Consider the following 23096-nt stretch of genomic DNA (forward strand, 5'->3'; position numbering starts at 1 on the left):
AACGGCTGGCGGTCGTCAACACCCCGTTTGGCCTTTACCAATACCAGTGGTTGGCCTTCGGAAATCCAGTGCCCCGGCGATATTCCAGCGTTATCTTGAGCACGTTACGTCGACAATCCCTCATTGTATTAATTACCTGGATGACATAATTGTCACAGGCCGCAGCACGAAGGAACACTTGCACAACCTTCGCACCCTCTTTCTCAAATTCAGGTCTGGGGTTCTTGCGTTGCAACCTGCATACGTCAAACTTCCTCCAACCGTCCATTGAGTATGTGGGCTACACCATCTCTCGGCACGGCATCCAGCCACTAGGAAGTTTGGTCCACGGTATCGTCGACCTTCCTCGGCCCGCTTCGCTGAAAGAGTTAAAAGCTTTTTTAGGCAAGATAGCCTATTACCACCGGTTCATTCCCAGGGCTTCCACCATAGCCCACCCCCTGTACTGCCTTCTACACAAAGGTGTTCCTTTTGATTGGTCACCTGCATGCGAGTGAGCGTTCACCTCGTTGAAGAGCCTCCTCACGTCAGCGCCTTGTTTGGGTACTTTTGACCCCCATAAGCCGTTGGTCCTGGCTACCGATGCTTCGCAGTATGGGGTGGGGGCGGTCCTAGCCCATCGCAATGCGGATGATTCCGAGCAACCACTAGCGTTTGCATCTAAAACTCTTGGTCCCGCGCAGGCCCATAACTCCCAGGTGGAAAAAGAGGCTTTGGCCATTGTCTACGCTGTTACCAAGTTTCACCCTTTCTTGTATGGCACGAAGTTTCAGTTAATCACTGACCATAAGCCGTTAATATCGTTATTTGGCCCCGCCTCTCAGATTCCGGATATGGCGGCCCACAGACTACAGTGCTGGGCCTTGTTCCTCTCTAAGTACCATTATGACATTTATTTTCGCCCTACCGGACAGCATGCCAACGCCGACACTCTTTCCCGTCTTCCGGTGGGCCCAGATCCTACGTTCGATCTAGAGGAAATTATGTGTTTTCATTTGGATGTGGCGTCCCGCCAAGCGGTTGATGGCTTCCCGATCACTAGTTCTTGAGTTGCCAGGGAAACGGCAGCTGACCCGGTTCTCCGGCAAGTAGTTCGCCTCATCAGCAGGGGTGGTCATCCCGCCCTCCAGGCCAGACCTCTGGCCCTCTTCGTAATTATTTTATTCTACGAGACCACCTCTCAGTCTTGGACGGAGTTCTCCTTCTGGCTACCGATGATACAGCTCCTCGCGTGGTTGTTCCTGCAAGTTTATGAAAGGAGGTCCTCACATTATTACATGTGGGACACTGGGGTGTTTCCGTACTAAAACCTTGGCTCGCAGACATGTGTACGGGCCCGGTATTGACAGAGAAATTGAGCACTTGGTAGCCGCCTGTTCCCAGTGTGCGAGCCAACAGGCATCACCCAGGGCAGCATTCTCTTCATGGCCGCTGGCAACCCACACATGGGAACATGTTCACATCGATTTTGCGGGCCCGTTTCTCAGTAGCTTTTGGCTCATGGTCATTGATTCTTACTCCCGATTCCCATATGTAGTTTGCTGCTCCTCAACCACTTCAGAAGTTGAAATCCAGGCACTAGCAAAAATCTTTTCTGTGGAAGATCTGCCAATCACCCTGGTCTCGAACAATGGACCGCAGTTTATTTCGCAGACCTTCCAGGATTTTTGTAGGCGCTTCGGTATTTGGCATGTTTGCTCTCCCCCCTTCCATCCATAATGGAATGGGGAAGCCGAGCGCATGGTGCGCGCATTTAAGACGCAGATGAAAAAGTATGTGCACGAATTTCCTGCAGAGGAGGCATTTACGTTTTTCCTGACGGCATACTGGACCACACCAATGGGAGACCGCAGCCCTGCAGAGCTCCTCCATGGGCGCCAACCTAGGACTCTGCTGCACCTCATCCAACCTGGTCCTCGCCAGTCTTCGCAAAACGGAGTACCTGGCTTTCCACTGGGTATGTCGGTCTGGGCACGTGGGTTTGGTCGCAATCCACGTTGGATAGCAGCGGTGGTCCTGCACCGAAATGGCCGCCGGCTTTATACCTTGCAGGTGGGTGACCGGGTGGTACGTCGTCACCAAAATCAGCTAAGTCCACGTTTGGGCACCCACCCTCCGACCTCTCGGACACCGGCTTCCCCATTGCCGGCACCCGTGTTGGTTTCCCAGGGGACGTTACCGCCTCTCACCACTGTGACTCTGCCGCACTGTGATGGTTCTCAGCCTTGGCAGCATCCAGTAGCTCCATCGTTTGAGATGCCCCAGCGAGAGCCGGCCCCCCTCGCAGGCCCGGTTTCTCAGGAGGCTGGTTCACCTGTGGTTGTCCCTTCCCCATTGTCCCTGCCACTGGGTCTTGCCCCTCCCAAGGTAGAACAGGATCTGGAGTTTGACAGCTTGTCGCCCGTTCTGTCCCGGACTCCGGTGGTGGGATGATGGGAGCCTCTTCGTATGGGTCACTTCCAGCCGTATTTGAAGGTTCTGGCTCGAGGGTTGGCAGATCCCCTTGACTCCGGCCTTCCAATGGATGTGGAGGTCATCGCTCTTGCCCGACGCTCCACCTTCTAACGCAGTGGATCACAGCGGCTTCACCCCCCGAAGGAGGAGGAGTGCAGTAGCCACTGGAAAGATCGCGGGATGCGCACATCGGCACGGCGTGTCACGGACAGTAGTTGCCGCAAGTAGAGTCCCGTCCACCAGAGGGCACGCGAGAATTCGGACGCGACCTCTGCCGGCGTAACAACAACAACAACAACTCGGGCAGCATGGGCCATGCCCGTTCAGTTAACATTGGGCATGCCTAGGACACAGTCCCGGTCTACACTAAGTGAAGTGCGACATAAACAGGAAGAGTGTTACTACAAATACCTTAGGAACTCGAGATAATGTGAGTGTATTTAGAGTCCCAACAGTAATAAAAGGACCAAGATGGGTCTTGAAAAATGTGCACCACTTCTTTAAGCCAGCATTGATTTTCAGCTGACAGTTAGTACATATTGCAAAGATTGACTTGTTCAATGTTTGTAAATGATGCTTCTACATTAAACAAAATTTTTCATAGATATGCCACATCATGTTGCACTGTCTATGGATAAAATTCAAAGAATTATAACAAATTTCGGAAGTCATTGCCATGAAACTGTAGATGCAGTGAAATGTGAAGAGGATGAAATGGACTGTTTGCTTTATCTCTAAAGTGAAAAGGCTTAGTTTTGACCACAACATGTACACATGTCAGATGATTTTAAAATCTGACATGTGCAAAGACAAAATGTAAGCAATGGATTATTTTCACAATATTTTGTAATTCACGACAGTCTATGACATGTTTGTCCAGTTCCCTACATACACCCTGTGCTTCATTTTTTTATTCTTTTAGGTTTTGCAGTAAGACTTGAAAATAACCAGAATGCCGAAATTGCAATTGTGAAATAAAAAATTTCTCCAGTCAGTGACAAATATGATGTCCTTAAAAATTAAACAATGATCTTGTTCAAGAGAAACATGAGAGTTTGGGAAGTGTGTATACAATGACTGCTTTGAAGTTGGTAAATCTTTAACATCTTTAAAATACCAAATTTACTGAGTGTATCCCTTCAAGGTAATGAGACCAACTTTCTGCAACTGTCACACAAAACTTCATCTTCTAGGAAGAAACTATTACTCTGGAGAAAATGTAGGATGATAAAGACATCTTTTCCTTGGTCTTTACAGAGTGTTAAAGGAGTAGAGTCCTTGATTAGTAAAGAAAATGTCCTAGGTCCTATGCCTGGACCTTGCCACCACTTAAATTTCAAAAAAAAAATCATCATCATTGGCGGCCGAAGACTTATGGCATAAGAGGTCACCCTCAGTCTGCTAACAGCTTTGTCAAAGAAGGTGGAGGGATGGATGGAGGTTCAGAGCACTCCCTTGCCCTTGGGGAGGGAAACTGTCCCTTCAGGTGAAAGAATCAGTAGTGATCAAACAGCATGAGGATGCATAAGGTAATGGAAACTACTAAATTAGACACATAATGTGTGTCCACAGGACATGTGGCCATGATGATCTCTCCATTGGGAAAACGATTCAGGAACAGTCCCTCATTCGAATCTCTGGGAAGGGACTGGCAAGGGAGAGGTAACTATGAGGAAAGATTGAATAACCAACAAAAGATAACTTCCTACAAGTTGGGGCATGGAATGTCAGAAATTTGAATGTGGTAGGGAAGCTAGAAAAACTGAAAAGGGAAATTGAAAGGCTCAGTTTAGATACTGTAGGGGTCAGTGAAGTGAAATGGTAAGATGACAAGGATTTCTGGTCAGATTAGTATATGGTAATACCAACAGCAGCAGAAAATGGTATAAAAAGAATAGCATTCATTATGAATATAAAGGTAGGGCAGAGAGTGTGTTACTGTGAACAGTTCAGTGATAGGGTTGTTCTTATCAGAATTGACAGAAATCCAACACTGATAACGGTAGTTCGGGTATACATGCCAATGTTGCAAGCTGAAGATAAAGAGATAGAGAAAGTATGTGAAGTTATTGAAAGGGCAATACAGTACATAAAGGGGGATGAAAATATAACAGTCATAGGGGACTGGAATGCAGTTGTAGGGGAAGGAGTCTAAGAAAAGGTAGCAGAAGAAGATGGGCTTGGGACAAGAAATTAGAGGAGAGAAAGACTAATTGAATTCTGTAATCAATTTCAGCTAGTAATAGTGAATATTCTGTTCAAGAATCACAAGAGTTGGGGATATACTTGGAAAAGGCAAGATGATACAGAAATATTTCAGTTACATTACATCATGGTCACAGGGCTTTCGAAATCAGATACTGGATTGTAAGGTATACCCAGGAGCAGATCACAGTTTAGCAGTGATGGAGAATAAGCTGAAGTTAGAGATTAGACAGGAGGAATGGATACACAAAGAAGTGTGATGTGGAAGTTCTAACCTATGAAGAGTGATGCATGAAGTTCTCTAAGGGTGCTGATACTGCAATAAGGAATAGCTCAGTAAGCAGTTCAGTTGAAGAGGAATGGACATCTGCAAAAAGGGCAGTCACAGAAATTGGAAAGAAAAACAAAGAAGGAAGTTCAAAAATGTCAAGATAGATTCAGAAATACAGGAATAAGTCACTTAGAAATGAAATAAGAAGTGTGGGGAAGCTAAGACGAAATGGCTGCATGAAGAATGTGAAGAAATGTAAAAAGAAATAATTGTTGGAATGACTGGCTCAGCAAACAGAGCAGTCAAAATAACTTTTGGTGAAATTAAGTGAGGGTGGTAATATCAAGAGTGCAGTAGAAATTCCACTATTAAATGCATAGGAGAGTTTGGATAGATTTAGAGAGTACAATGAATGTATGAGGCAGAATATTTGTCTGGTGTTATTGAAGAAGAGACAGGAGTCAGTATGGAAAAGATAGGGGATCCAGTATTAGAATCAGAATTTAAAAGAGCATTGGAAGACTTAAGATCAGAAAAGGCAGAAGGGATAGACAATATTCCATCAGGATTTTTAAAACCATTGGTGGAAGTGGCAACAAAATGAAGATTCATATTGGTGTGTGGAATGAGAGTCTGGTGATACCCATCCAACTTTGGGAAAATATCATCCACACAATGCAAAAGACTGCAAGAGATAACAAGTGTGAGAATTGTCAGACAATCAGCTTAACAGCTCATGCATCCAAGTTACTGACAAGAGTAATATACAGAAGAATGGAAAAGGAAATTGAGGATCTGTTAGATGATGATCAGTTTGACTTAAGTAAAGATAAAGGCATGGGAGAGGAAGTTCTGACATTGTGGTTGATAATGGAAGTAAGACTAAAGAAAAATACACACACCTGGAAAAAGTGACAGACATCGTCAAATGGTACAAGATGCTAAAAATTCTGAGGAAAATTGGGGTAAGCTATAGAATGAGATGGGTAATATAAGATGTGTAAGAGCCAACAGGGAGTAATAAAAGTAGAAGACCAAGAACTCAGATTAAAAAGGGTGTAAGAAAGAGATGCAGTCTTTCACCCCTATGTTCAATATATGAGAGTTGTTTAATAAGTAATACCCCATATTCTTTTTCTCAGAACATATTCATTGTTAAGAGTCAGGATTTGGTGACAATATACATCAACATATCTTGTCAATGCTCGTTGTCTCCATCACATTCTATGGCCCTACACCAATGTTGTGGAAGACAATGTATTCCGTGCTGGTAAAAGCTCTTGTCCTGTAGGTGTAGCTATGTTTTTGCTGCATGACTGACACACTCATTGTCTTCAAAGTGTGTTCCATGTAGAGAATCTTCAAGTGGCCCAAAGAGATGGAAGTCAGAGGGTGCCAGGTTTGGACTCTAGGGTGGATGAGGCAATGATGTCCACCCAATTTGGTGGTGTCTTGCTGGGTTCTCAGATTTGTGTGTGCCCGTGCATTTATCATGTTGGAGCAAGATTTCTGCTAGATTCTTGTCCGATCAAACATGTCTGAAATGGTTCTTGAGTTTATTCGGAGTCTTCACATATGCCTCTGAATTGATGGTTGACCCTCTTGGCATCACATGTGCAAGAATGATGCCAATACAGTCGCAGAAGACTGTCACCATCCCTATTCTTCTTTCGTGGAGAATGAGGATACCACCACTACATGGACTGCCTTTTTGTTTATGGCACAAACTGGTGCACCCAAATTTCGTTCCCCATAGCGATCTGTGATGGAAAGGCTTCTCCATTGGTCACAGAATGCTCCAACAATTCAGATGAAATGGCCTTTCTTTGAATCTTGTGATCTGCTGTGAGCATTCATGGATCCCATTGTGAGCACCTCTTTGAATATCTGAGAACCTCAATCATTGCAGATACACTTCCAAAGCTGACTGACAACTGTAGAGCCAATTGTCAAGTTCTGATGCACCGGTCAGGATAAATAAGGACGTCCACACAATTCAGCATGTCTGGAGCAGTGGCTGTGACAGGACATCCTGAGTGTTGCTGATCATGGAGCTCTGTTTCTGCATTTCCTGACGCTGTAACTTTCTTTACCCATAGCTCAACTGTACTACTATCAACTACAGCATCACCGTACACTGCATACAAACATTTATGGATGTTCACGACAGTTTCTTTTTCTGCACACGAGAATTCAATATGGCATGCTGCTTGTAATGAGTCATATGTAGATGCCATTTTGATGCTCTGCCATCTGCCAGAACTGTACGAAACCTCACCGGCACACAGAACAGACATCAAATGTGAAGCACCAACAAGGAGGTTTGTCTGTGTATATTAATGGCTTTTTTAAAAGAATGTAGGGCATTGCTTATTGAATGAACCTCATATATATCACAGAAGCAATGATGGAAATAAAAGAAAGGTTCAGGAGTGGAACTGATATTAAAGGTGAAAGCATATCAATGCTAAGATTTGCTGATAATGATGCTATTCTCAGTGAAATTGAAGAATTACAGATCTGCTGATTGGACTGAACCATCTAATGAGTACAGATATGTATTGAGAGTAAATCAAAGAAACACAAAAGTAATGAGAAGCAGCAGAAATGAGGACAGTGAGAAACTTAACATCAGGACTGATGGTCATGAAGTAGATGGAGTTAAGGAATTCTGCTAGCATGGCAGCTAAATAACAAATGACAGACTGAGCAAGAACACCATCAGAAACAGTCCAGCACTGGCAAAAAGGGCATTCCTGGCCAACATAAGTATACTAGCATCAAACATGGGCCTTAATTTGAGGAAGAAATTTCTCTGAATGTGGTTTTGGAGCACAGCATATTTGGTACTGAAATATGGAATGTGGGGAAACTGGAACAGAAGAGAATCAAAGCATTTGAGATGTGGTGCTACAGACAAATGTTGAAAATTATGGTAGAGAATGAGGAAGTTCTGTGCAGAATTGGAGACGAAAGGAACATATGGAATACTCTGACAAGAAGGGATAGGATGATAGGACATATGTTAAGACATCAGGGAATAACTTCCATGGTACTAGAGGGAGCTGTAGAGGGTAAAAACTGTGGAGGACAGATTGGAACACATCCAGCAAATAATTGAGGACATAGGTTGCAAGTGCTACTCTGTGACGAAGAGATTGGCACATGAGAGGAATTCATGGTGGGCAACAACAAACAAGTCAAAGATTGTTGACTTGAAAAAGACAATGATTCAGTTGAGTGAATAATTGAAGTCTGTGCTTGAGGATCATTGAACTGAGCTCAATGCTAACTTTCTGAAGTACTTTCTGGATCTAGTAGATAAATACAAGGTCACTTCATTACAGAGTTTACATCAACACTTACCATTGAAGAACAAGAGCAATTTATTAATATTTCTACAGACTCCACATTGAAATCGAGATTGGTTTTGTCAAAACTGCTTGAGTTTTGCACTTGGTGATGCAGGATAATTTGCTAGTATGTGAAAAGATCTCAAGAGTTCTAATTGCGTTCCCAACTGTGTGAGGTTGGTTTTTCAGTACTGGCAGACAACAACATGATAAACGGATCATGAGTGAATGTGGAAGAACAGTTAAGTCACATCATCAAGTCTTGTCCAAAGATTTAAGATCTGACGAAGAAGGTACAGTCTCATCATTCCCACTGGTTTTTTGTAAGAATAAGATGTAATAATATTAAAACTTGATTAAGTTAGCAATTACTAAAGATAGCACTGTTTCTTAATTTTTTACATGGCTGTATTACAAGGTCTGTTCAAAAAATTCCAGTATGTTCACAATTTTGGTATGTGTTGTGATGCTTGTGAGAAAATCTGACAAGGAAACAACCTGAAATGTGATGAGACAATTCATGGTTTTTGCATCATGATAACACACCTTCACATTGATTCCTGTTGGTGTGTGACTAATGCACAAAAAATGAAATGACTGTGCTGCCTTATCTTCCATACTCTCCAGACCAGGACGCTGTGGACATGTTTTTATTTCCAAAGTTGAAAACTCCATTGAAAGGATGAAGATTTACATAGATAGATGAAATAAAAGAAAATTCGCAGACGGCACTTCACACAACCCAACAAACGGCATGCCAAGACTGCTTACAAAAGTGGAAACAGTGTTGGGAATGGCATATCAGTTGTGGAGAAGAATATTTCGGAGACCATGCACAATAAGTAAAAGGTAATATAGAAAAATTTTGTGGTCACAGTTCCGGAATTTTTGAACAAATATTGTACAACAGAAACTGCCCCTTGCTTATATACAATGGGAGAGAGCCGAGGACCCGAAAGTTTGAAAAACAATATTGTAGAAAAAAAACATCTGTCTGCTTGCCGCCACCTGCCCTACCCTTCTCCGCCCCATCTGCTTGCCAGTGCCTGCCCATCTTCGTCGAAGTTAGTGATAGCCGATACAGCATGATCTGACTTGCACATGATGAAACAGGTAGGGTTGGTATGGGTATGATGCGCCACAGGGTGTGGGATCACACTCTGTGGCTTCACTGGGTGCTTATCCATGGACACTGCTGTGCCAGATCACAGTTGCATTGTGTAGGTATTATAAGCTCTTCCAGTGTTTTCATGGCCACTTGGAGTCCACCTTATGTTTTCAATGCTATGTTACCATGTTCTTCTTACATAAGCTGGTCGTTTTATGCCTGAATACTATGTACTCTTTTTCCGTGGAATGGAAGTCTAACTTTAAGTTCTGGTGTTAGGACTCCCAGTAATGATCATTGTCATTCTATATGGTAGCATTTACATTATCCACTCTGATACAAAATTAAAGTGACATGCATGTGTGAGGAAATCAGTGCCAAAAATAGGTTGAGCAATCTTTATTAACATGACAGTCCATTTGGCATTCTTGGTGAGAGTGATGACCAAATCCGAAGTCTTGTGACTGTATGTGCATATGACAGAATCATTAACTGTCATTAAAGGGACCATACTGTGTTTTGAGTCTGGGTAGAGCATGGCATTCTGTGTTGATTAAAAACATGAAGCCTGTATGTAGCCAGTGACAAACTAACTTGGTTTTGCAGTCTTGTGTAGTCATTTGGTAGTTGGCAGCATCAAAGTTGTCACAACAAACAGTACAATGAACAGTCGTAAAATACCTTTTTGACTTTGGGTGCTGACTGTTCTCAAACGGTATGTGCTGTAGGTGAATGATGTTCTGCATTACACCTGAATAAGATTGGTGTTTGGTGTTGGGGTGCAAGCGTGGTTCTTGCACTTTGTAGCCAGGTGACTAAAATGTCTGTGGAACCAGCAAATGTTTGCCTGAATGGTCTTGAGACTGTGTGATAGGGATGGGGAGGTATGAGGGATGCAAATGCCCTTAGCTGTAATGGTCCACAGTTGCAGTGTTTCCAACTGTTCAGTCTGTCTTTCAATGATTGTGCAATGACTTTGCAGGTCCTCAGGAAAGCTTGGTGATCTGCAGGTGGAGGAGAGCTCACAGTGAAGCAGTGGTACTTCAGGCTGGTCTGGTATGGTTTGGCTGTCTTCAGAATGAAAGGGAGTTGTTGCTGTGGCCACTGTGGTGTGCAAATTGAGCAGATGTGCAATATATTGGCAACCTGCATAATGGATTTCCTTCGTGAGCTATTAAGATTAACCTCACATAGGGTAGCAATTGTTGTTGTCAGATTGTATAATGGCAAAACATCTGAAATGATACTGGCATCTATCATTCCATGCATTTATCACCAGGTTTCATATTGTGTTTTGTTACTATGCTTTTCATGGTACAGGATTTGGTCTTGATACATTGGTTTTGTGCAACACAAAATCAGTGCTGTCTCCAGAGAATTTTAATCTTGCTAGAGGGGAGTGGGGTTCTAATGTGTCAGACACCACTAAAATAGCACATTGATGGAATTACTGGTCAATAAGGTGAACTGTTCAAAATTGTCACTGATTTTCTATTGTGTGAAAATGTTCTCCATTATTGCAAACCAGATTCCTAGTTGATTGGGCATAAATGGTGGAGCTTAAATTTGCATACATGATGTGGCAGGACCATGAGAGCCAATGAGTGGAAAGTCTGTTCCTCTCACAGGTGGTAACAGTGCGGGTGGAAGAACCATATTCATGATCACTCTGGATGAGATGTCACACAGCACAGATATGTGGCTGTGCAGAACAGTGTTCTGCGTTTGCTTCACTATTTCTGATGTCAGAACCAGTGTGGCTGAAGCCATAATGTTCAGAGATGGATATGTTCATGTCATAGAATTTGTTGGTTGAAGTACAGGAGACAGGTGCTGTAAGCCTTGAACTCATTTTTAACGTTGTGGATATCACCATCGATCGTGTGTGGTAGGTTATCCGTAGTAGTCACGGTGGTATGTATCTATGTGAATCAAAGTAGATAATATATTCATGAGAGCACAATTTCCTCAGAGTCATCAGTTAAATAGTGACACTGTTTCCTTCATATAAAGTAATACACAAAATAACAGTGTAACAAATTCCACTTTACTGTGCACAGCTATGAAAACAAGTGCATATACATTAGTGAACAAAGCAGAACAGGATTCAACAAAGAACATGACATATTAGACACACTACACTTGTCACGTATTGAGTAGTCATTTGTCACTCCCACAAGGTTTTGGTAATACAGATTACTTTCTTAAACACAGTGTGCTGCACGATGACAGATAAATTAATATTGGAGAAAAACTTGTCAAGGGTAATTGAAAATTATTTGTTGTTGTCCATTGTGTGAAGAGCAAATAGTTCAGGGGTCTTTTATAACACTTGGTGAAAAATGGTTGCTACTCTTTCCGAAGCTCACGTGATGTCGCCTAGTAACCTCAAAACTGCAAGTCATTTGTGAAAAAACTTTCGTCATTACACGGAATGTAATACTGTCGTTATCATATCAAGAAAGTGAAGAAAATAGATAAATAACTGCACAATTTACAAAATTCAAATTATAATTGTGAATTTCAGATATTACAATATTTCAAAAATCATCATATGTTAACATAGTTTCATATGATTTACACAATATCAAGATAAATAGGAAATATACTGCATGAATGCAAAATAAAACATAACAGTGATAGTTCTAAATGAATTGTGGATCTGAAACAGTTACATCATTAACTTACAAGCTCTGTGAAGACTCAGGTATGCAACATAACCAGGTGACATGCTAGGGCTCTCTCCATACCGGTGAATATAATAATAATAATAATAATAATAATAATAATAATAACACGGAATAACATATCTGAAATCTAAAGATCAAGCAGACACAGCGAACCCAGCTAAATATCGCCCCATAACATGCCTACCAACAATATACAAAATATTAACTTCAGTCATTAAACAGAAATTAATGACACATACAACACAGAACAAAATTATAAATGAAGAACAAAAAGGCTGTTGCAAAGGAGCACGAGGATGTAAAGAGCAACTGATAATAGATACAGAGGTGACATATCAAGCTAAAACTAAACAAAGGTCGCTACACTACGCATACATTGATTACCAAAAAGCTTTTGATAGTGTACCCCACTCATGGTTACTACAAATATTGGAAATATACAAAGTAGATCATAAATTGATACAGTTCCTAAACATAGTAATGAAAAATTGGAAAACCACACTTAACATCCAAACAAATTCAAATAATATCACATCACAGCCAATACAGATTAAGCGTGGAATATACCAAGGAGACTCATTAAGCCCTTTCTGGTTCTGCCTTGCTCTGAACCCACTATCCAACATGCTAAATAATACAAATTATGGATACAATATTACTGGAACATACCCACACAAAATCACACATTTGCTATACATGGATGATCTAAAACTACTGGCAGCAACAAATCAACAACTCAACCAATTACTAAAGATAACAGAAGGATTCAGCAATGATATAAGTATGGCTTTTGGAACAGACAAATGTAAGAAAAATAGCATAGTCAAGGGAAAACACACTAAACAAGAAGATTACATATTGGATAACCACAGCGACTGCATAGAAGCGATGGAAAAAACGGATGCCTATAAATATCTAGGATACAGACAAAAAATAGGAATAGATAATACAAATATTAAAGAAGAACTAAAAGAAAAATATAGACAAAGACTAACAAAAATACTGAAAACAGAACTGACAGCAAGAAACAAGACAAAAGCTATAAATACTTATGCCATACCAATATTGACCTACTCATTTGGAGTAGTGAAATGGAGTAACACAGACCTAGAAGCACTCAATACACTTACATGATCACAATGCCACAAATATAGAATACATCACATACATTCAGCAACAGAAAGATTCACATTAAGCAAAAAGGAAGGAGGAAGGGGATTTATCGACATAAAAAACCTACATTATGGACAGGTAGACAATTTAAGAAAATTCTTTCTAGAACGAGCAGAAACAAGCAAAATACACAAGGCAATCACTCATATAAATACATCGGCTACACCACTGCAATTTCATAACCAGTTCTACAACCCTTTAGATCACATAACATCAACAGATACGAAGAAAGTAAATTGGAAAAAGAAAACACTTCATGGCAAGCACCCGTATCATCTAACACAGCCACACATCGATCAAGACGCATCCAACACATGGCTAAGAAAAGGCAATATATACAGTGAGACAGAAGGATTCATGATTGCAATACAGGATCAAACAATAAACACCAGGTATTACAGCAAGCATATTATTAAAGATCCCAATACCACAACGGATAAATGCAGACTTTGTAAACAACAAATAGAAACAGTAGATCACATCACAAGCGGATGTACAATACTAGCAAATACAGAATACCCCAGAAGACATGACAATGTCGCAAAAATAATACATCAACAGCTTGCCTTACAACATAAACTTTTAAAACAACACGTTCCTACATAAAAGTATACACCACAAAACATACTGGAGAATGATGAATACAAATTATACTGGAACAGAACCATTATAACAGATAAAACAACGCCACATAACAAACCTGACATCATACTCACCAATAAAAAGAAGAAATTAACACAACTAATCGAAATATCCATACCCAATACAACAAATATACAAAAGAAAACAGGAGAAAAAATTGAAAAATACATCCAACTGGCTGAGGAAGTCAAGGACATGTGGCATCAGGATAAAGTTGACATTATACCAATTATACTATCAACTACAGGAGTCATACCACACAATATCCACCAGTACATCAATGCAATACAGCTACATCCAAACATATATATACAACTACAGAAATCCGTAATTATTGATACATGTTCAATTACCCGAAAGTTCCTAAATCAAATATAACACATACCGTACAGTTAAAAGGAAGTGACGCTTGATCAAGGTCCGCGTCACTCCATTTTTAACCGGACTTAACGTCTGAGAAAGTGAAGATGATGATGATATTAATAATAATAATAATAATAATAATAATAATAATAATTCGTAAAAGGCAACAAAAAGAACAAACCACTAATAGGGCTAACCCCCCTTTTAGTGTGATTAGTTTCAGGACAGAACTAATGAAGCCTTGGACAAGCGCTGTCATGGTCTGGGACGACGCTTAAACCATATGCCCGTCCACAATGGTAACGATACTGCTAGCCACACGGAAAATGATTTAAATCCAAATAGAGGTGTTTTGCAGGACATGCTTCCTGCAACCACTCTAGAAGGAAAACAAAGACGGAGGATGAGATGGTCAGATGAAATTAACTGACACCTCATGTTCTGTTATTACCAAGCAACAAACTTAGGAACCAACACAACTGGATACAGATCGCAAGTATACACAACATTTATTACCAGATACCCAGAATTAAAATTTTTAACAGAACGACGACTAGCTGATCGGATTCGTGTAATAATAAAAAATAACAGGATACCCCAGTCAGAATTAGAAAACATCAAACAACAAGTACAACAAATACTGGAACAAAATAATGTGCAATCAGAAGAAGAAGAAGAAGAAGAAGAAAAGAAGAAAAGAAGAAGAAGAAGAAGAAGAAGAAAGTACAGTAATGGACTCAAACATCCCAGAGCAAACAAACAAAGAACAACAAGCATCAATTAAACAATCAGAGGAGAATGAAATCTTAAGACGGCCACCAGAATAAATGCAAATAGAACACAAAGTGACACACATGTTAGATATAGAAGGAAAAATTGCAGCTGACATATATAGAATACAAAGACACAAATACAGACATTAGACCATTCTTGCATAGACCACCAAATAACCCACAAGTCGAAACAACAATAACAACTATCAACACAATCATGCACAACAAAATAAATGAAAATACAACTATGGAAGAGTTACAACTACTGGTTTATGTAGGAGCACTCACTGCACTAAATATACACACTAGGCAGAGATCAGAACCAACCAACACACAGAAGAAACCCACAAAACCAGCATGGCAACACAGGCTACAGATCAGAATAGAAAAACTGAGAAAAGACATCGGACAGCTAACACAATTTATAAGAAATGAAATATCAGACAAAAAAAGGAAAAAGATTAGGTAAAATCTCACAATAAGAAGCGATAGAGCAATTAGATGAAAAGAAGCAGAAATTACAAGCATTGGCCAAACGACTTAGAAGATACAAAAAAAGTGAAAATAGAAGGAAACAAAACCAAACATTCAACACAAACCAAAAGAAATTTTACCATACAATAGATAACACACACATTAAAATAGACAATCCACCAAACATAACAGACATGGAACACTTCTGGAGCAGCATATGGTCAAACCCGGTACAACATAACAGACACGCACGGTGGATACAAGCAGAAACAGGCTCATACAAGATGATACCACAAATGCCTGAAGTGATAATTTTGCAACATGAAGTCATGCGAGCACTTAATTCTACATACAATTGGAAAGCCCCTGGAAAAGATAAAATAGCAAATTTCTGGCTAAAGAAATTCACCTCAACACATTCACATCTAACTAAATTATTTAACAGTTACACTGCAGACCCACACACAGTCCCTGATATTATTATTATTATTATCCTTTTCTCAGACATTATTTCTGGTTAAAAATGGAAAGTGACGTGGACCTTGATCAAGCGTGACTTCCTTTTAACTGTATGGTATATGTTACATTGCATTTTATTCTATGCACAATTGGAATGCCCCTGGGAAAGATAAAATAGCAAATTTATGGCTAAAGAAATTCACCTCAACACATTCACATCTAACTATATTATTTAACAAAGATGATGTGACTTACCAAATGAAAGTGCTGGCAGGTCGACAGACACACAAACAAACACAAACATACACACAAAATTCAAGCTTTCGCAACAAACTGTTGCCTCATCAGGAAAGAGGGAAGGAGAGGGAAAGACAAAAGGGTGTGGGTTTTAAGGGAGAGGGTAAGGAGTCATTCCAATCTCGGGAGCGGAAAGACTTACCTTAGGGGGAGGGAGGGACGGGTGTACACTCGCACACACGCACATGTCCATCCACACATGTGGATATGTGTGTGTGTGCGAGTGTATACCTATCCTTTTTCCCCCTAAGGTAAGTCTTTCCGCTCCCGGGATTGGAATGACTCCTTACCCTCTCCCTTAAAACCCACATCCTTTTGTCTTTCCCTCTCCTTCCCTCTTTCCTGATGAGGCAACAGTTTGTTGCGAAAGCTTGAATTTTGTGTGTATGTTTGTGTTTGTTTGTGTGTCTGTCGACCTGCCAGCACTTTCATTTGGTAAGTCACATCATCTTTGTTTTTAGATATATTTTTCCTACATGGAATGTTTCCCTCTATTATAATCATATATTATTTAACAGTTACATTGCAGACCCATACACATTCCCTGATACACTTACACATGGAATAACTTACCTGAAACCTAAAGATCAAGCAGACACAGCAAGCCCAGCTATATATCGCCCCATAACATGCCTACCAACAATATACAAAATATTAACTTCAGTCATTAAACAGAAATTAATGACACATACAACACAGAACAAAATTATAAATGAAGAACAAAAAGGCTGTTGCAAAGGAGCACGAGGATGTAAAGAGCAAATGATAATAGATGCAGAGGTGACATATCAAACTAAAACTAAACAAAGGTCGCTACACTATGCATACATTGATTACCAAAAAGCTTTTGATAGTGTACCCCCACTCATGGTTACTACAAATATTGCAAATATACAAAGTAGATCCTAAATTGATACAATTCCTAAACATAGTAATGAAAAATTGGAAAACCACCCTTATATCCAAACAAATTCAAATAATATCACATCACAGCCAATACAGATTAAGCGTGGAATATACCAAGGAGACTCATTAAGCCCTTTCTGGTTCTGCCTTGCTCTGAACCCACTATCCAACATGCTAAATAATACAAATTATGGATACAATATTACTGGGACATACCCACACAAAATCACACATCTGCTATACATGGATGATCTAAAACTACTGGCAGCAACAAATCAACAACTCAACCAATTACTAAAGATAACAGAAGTATTCAGTAATGATATAAATATGTCTTTTGGAACAGACAAATGTAAGAAAAATAGCATAGTCAAGGGAAAACACATTAAACAAGAAGATTACATATTGGATAACCACAGCGACTGCATAGAAGCGATGGAAAAAACAGATGCCTATAAATATCTAGGATACAGACAAAAAATAGGAATAGATAATACAAATATTAAAGAAGAACTAAAAGAAAAATTTAGACAAAGACTAACAAAAATATTGAAAACAGAATTGACCGCAAGAAACAAGACAAAAGCTATAAATACTTATGCTATACCAATATTGACCTACTCATTTGGAGTAGTGAAATGGAGTAACACAGACCTAGAAGCACTCAATACACTTTCACGATCACAATGCCACAAATATAGAATACATCACATACATTCAGCAACAGAAAGAAAGGAAGGAAGGAGGAAGGGGATTTATCGACATAAAAAAACCTACATTATGGACAGGTAGACAATTTAAGAAAATTCTTTATAGAACGAGCAGAAACTAGCAAAATACACAAAGCAATCACTCATATAAATACATCGGCTACACCACTGCAATTTCATAACCACTTCTACAACCCTTTAGATCACATAACATCAACAGATACGAAGAAAGTAAATTGGAAAAAGAAAACACTACATGGCAAGCACCCGTATCATCTAACACAGCCACACATCGATCAAGACGCATCCAACACATGGCTAAGAAAAGGCAATATATACAGTGAGACAGAAGGATTCATGATTGCAATACAGGATCAAACAATAAACACCAGATATTACAGCAAGCATATTATTAAAGATCCCTATACCACAACAGATAAATGCAGACTTTGCAAACAACAAATAGAAACAGTAGATCACATCACAATTGGATGTACAATACTAGAAAATACAGAATACCCCAGAAGACATGACAATGTAGCAAAAATAATACATCAACAGCTTGCCTTACAAAATAAACTAATAAAACAACACGTTCCCACATACAAGTATGCACCACAAAATGTACTGGAGCATGATGAATACAATTTATACTGGAACAGATAAAACACCACCACATAACAAACCTGACATCATACTCACCAATAAAAAGAAGAAATTAACACAACTAATCGAAATATCCATACCCAATACAACAAATATACAGAAGGAAACAGGAGAAAAAATTGAAAAATACATCCAACTGGCTGAGAAAGTCAAGGACATGTGGCATCAGTGTAAAGTTGAAATTATACCAATTATACTATCAACTACAAGAGTCATACCACACAATATCCACCAGTACATCAATGCAATACAGCTACATCGAAACGTATATATACAACTACAGAAATCTGTAATTATTGATACATGTTCAATTACCCGAAAGTTCCTAAATGCAATGTAACAAATACTGTACCGTTAAAAGGAAGTCACGCTTGATCAAGGTCCGTGTCACTTTCCATTTTTAACCAGACATAACATCTGAGAAATGAAAGAAATAATAATAAACCACAGAAGTAGTACAAAAATTGATTGTTTTACAACTGTGTGTTGCCATACAGTAATATAAAATGGAATAAAATCACTACTCTAAATTAAATTTTGTTATATAGCTTGATACTTATAAGGCCATGTGCATGGAAGCTGTTGGCATGTAGTTATGTTGCATCCACAGATACAGAGAGCCTTTCACAAGAACTGCATGTAAGTGGTTGATGAGATGGATGGTGCATTTTACATCAGATAATTAGTACAGACAATAATCATACAAAATGTTGGCTGTCAGGAAATGTGCCTTGAGAGTTTCTGATAATAGTTGTTATAATAAATCGGTAGATCACATGTTGTTGTCATTGTCATCTCCAGTCTGAAGATTAGTTTCATGCTACTGTGTCCTGTGCAAGCCTCATCATCTCCAAATAACTAATGCAACCTACACCATTTTGAATCTGCTTACTGTAGCCATCTTTTGTTCTCCCTCTGAGAAGTTCAACAAGCGACTCATCGCAGAAAAAGCCAAACAAGAAGGTTCAAAGAAAAAAGAGAAAGAAAATACAAACTAATTCCAGCTGACAAGTTAAACCTCCATTAACACACATCATTGTTTTAAGTAGCTTACTGTAAATACAAACCAGGCTTATGTTGTAACAAAATATTTCATTAATTTCCCCATTTACCATATACCATAGGATTTAAATAATAAAAAGCATATTGCTCGAAAACTATGAGTGATACAAAAAACTAAGGCTAGATTTGGATTCAGCTCATAAAAATCTATAAAGATCAGCTATCAAAGTAAAATAAAGTTTTTCAAAAAAAATTTAAGTTGGCCTGTGTTATTTATCATTCATCTTTCACTTCCATCCATGGTGACATACCTTCAGAAGATACTTCCTAACATTAAAATCTATATTTGATGTTAACAAACTTCTTTTCTTCAAAAGCACTTTTCTTGCCATTGTCAGTCTAAATTTTATATCCTGTTTTCTTCAGCCACCATCAGTTATTGTAGCAGCCAAACAACAAGACTCATCCACTACTTACAGTGTCTTGTTTCCAAATATAATTGCCTCAGCATTGCCTAATATAATTTGATTTTATCCATTAGCCTTCTTTTGCTTTTGTTGATTGTCTTAAAATTCCCCTTTCAAGACACACTCCATTCTGTTAAACTGCTTTTTCAAGTCATTTGCCATCTTTGACAGAATTACAATATCACTGGCAAAAACTCAAACTTTTTATTTCTTTTCCTCTATAGAGTGGCTATATGTTGCAGACAGCTGACCAAGTGAAGAAGACCTTGGGATATAAGAAGAAGAACATAAAGTTGCAGATGATAACAAAGGAACTGCAATACTAACTAGTGAGATTGAAGAATCTATGAAAGCAATGGGAATTGACGAGATTCCTGTGGAACTGTTAAAGTCGTTGGAGAAAGAAGGGTAAAGGGAGTTGATTGAATTGTGTAATCAAATATACGTGACAGGAAAATGGCCAATGGACTTTACAGAAAGTATCTTAAAACCTATAGAAAAGAAAAAAAACAGCAGAAAGTGAGAGGAACATAGAACAGTGAGCCTGATATCGCATGCAGACAGTGTTGCTGAGGATGCTCAACAGAAGGCTATATGGAAAGATGAATTGCATAATAGGAGATGAACAGTTTGGTTTCAGGCGAAGAGTGGGAACTAGAGATGCCATTGGACTACTGAGAGTGATATGGGAGAGGTACATGGAGAAGAAAAGGAAGAAAGGAAGGTGTATGTTGTGTTCATTGATCTTGGAAAGGCTTTTGAGTGTGTCACATGGAACAAACAGATGGAAATCGTAAGGAAACATGGAGTTGACTGGAGGGATAGATGGCAAATCAGAAATTTGTATTTGAACCAGAGAGGAAGAGTAAGAATAGGTGGTGTGATGAATGAAGAAATAGAACTGGGAAGAGGTGTAAGGTTGTTGTTTATCACCAACACCGTTCAATATATATCTGGAGGAAATTATTAGTGAAAGCTTTGATGGAAGGAGAGGAGCTTGTATAGGGGGATTCGGAGAGTGGAGTGTATAAGATTTCCAGACGACATGATTGTGATGGCAGAGAGTGCAATGTTAGATGAGCTAAACACAAATTAGAAGAAAATGGAATTAAGATTAACGAGAAGAAAACAAAAAGCATGGTAATTGAAGGAAAGGGGAGAAAATGTCATATGAAAATAGGGGGAGAGGAAATAGAGCAAGTGAATAACTTCAGTTATTTGGGAAGTGTAATAATGGATGATAATATGTATTGCTCAACAGATATTAGGAAAAGAATTGCAATGGCAAAAGAAGGATTCAAGAGGAAACAGAAATTACTTTGTGGACAACTACACAAAGATCTGAGGAAAAGACTTGCCAAATATTATATCTGGAGTGTTGCACTATATGGTGTGGAGACCTGGACATTCAGGAAGGAAGATGAAAGATTGGAAGCACTAGAGATGTGTATATGGAGAAGAATGGTCAAAGTGAAATGGGAAGACCGAATAAGGAATGAAGAAGTATTAAGAACAGTTAGAGAAGAAAGAAACATGCTGAAAGTTATCCGAAAGAGAAAATGGAACTGCATTGGACATTGTTTGCGGAGGGACTGTTTATTGAAGGAAGGAATAGAAGGAATGGTGGAGGGAAAAAGGGGGAGAGGAAAAAGAAGATACCAAATGCTGGACAATATAAAAGAAGGCAAATATTCAGAAATGAAGATACTGGCTATGGACAGACAAAAGTGGAAGAGGCTTAACGCATGACGAGATCTGCCTTTAGGCAGAAAACCATACTACTACATGGACTTTAATTCCTACTCCAAATTTTTCTTTGATTTCCTTTACTACAGACTCAGTGTGCAGATTGAATAACATCAGGCATAGCTACAACCCTGTCTCAGTCCCTTCTCAAACACTGCCTCCCTTCCATGCCACTTGACTCAAATAACTCCAATCTGGTCTCTGTACAAGTTGTAAATGGTCGTTTGCTCCTTGTATATTTTGCATACTACCTTCTTAATTCCAAAGAGTGTGTTGTAGTAAACATGTCAAAAGCATTCTCTAAGTCTACAAATGCTTTAAATGTAGGTTTGCCTTTCCTTAACCTATCTTCTAAGATAAGTCGTAGGGTCAGTATTTCCTATTATGTACTTACACCTCTCAAGAATCCTAACCAATCTTCTCTGAGATCAGCTTCTGCCAGTTTTTCCATTCTGCTGCAAAGATTTTTTTTATCAACCATCACTTACTAAACTGATAGTAATGGTTTTCCAACTGAGCTCTTGATATTCATACAGCTGTTTCTTTTCTCCAAAGACCTCTTTAATTTTCCTATTGGTCATATCTATCTCCTAGTAATTTGTTCTTCTATATCCTTACATTTGTTCTCTAGCCATTCCTGCTTAGACATTTTGCACTTTATGCCAGCCTCAATTTTTAGATGCCTGTGTTCCTTTCACCAGATTCAGTTGCTGCATTTTTATATTTTCTCCTTTCATCAATTAAATTGAACATTTCCAGTATTATCCAAGGATTTCTACTAGATCTTATCTTTTTACCTACGAGTATTTGATACCCTGCTGCTTTCACTATTTCATCTCTCAAAGCTACCCATTAATCTTCTACTGCAATCATTTCTACTATTGTTGCCCATTGTTACCTAATGCTCCTTCTGAAACACTCAGCAACCTGTGGTTCTTTAAATTTATCCAGGTCATATTTCCAAAATTTCCTACATTTTTGTAGTCTCATCAGTTTTAATCTATAGTCATAACCAATAAATTGTGGGCAGTCCACAACTGCCACTTGAATGTGTTAGATATGGTTGTATATAATCTCTCACATTTCTATTCTGCCTCTTGTGTGTAGTACTACTCTCAAAGCCATCAAAAAATGGTGCACCACTGATTTGTACAAATTGCTCATAGATTGATATTTATACAGTATTGACGGAAAACACAAAATTGTGTGCTTTGGTGGCCGACAGATGAATGTGTGATGCTACAACACAATTTCACTATGCAGCTGACAAGGACAGCAAACATGCAATATGGCAATACCAGGACATGAGGTCTTCATGAATTTCATTCAGTATACTC

General features: G+C 39.2%; 1 protein-coding gene across 1 annotated transcript in view; it reads left to right on the forward strand.

Moving 5' to 3' along the window:
- LOC124620181 (formin-2-like) overlaps positions 1–23096 on the forward strand; it is a 230184-nt gene that overhangs the window by 26830 nt on the left and 180258 nt on the right. The gene's annotated exons all lie outside the window — the stretch shown is intronic.

Source organism: Schistocerca americana, chromosome 6, assembly GCF_021461395.2.
Source record: "Schistocerca americana isolate TAMUIC-IGC-003095 chromosome 6, iqSchAmer2.1, whole genome shotgun sequence".
Classification (NCBI taxonomy): domain Eukaryota; kingdom Metazoa; phylum Arthropoda; class Insecta; order Orthoptera; family Acrididae; genus Schistocerca; species Schistocerca americana.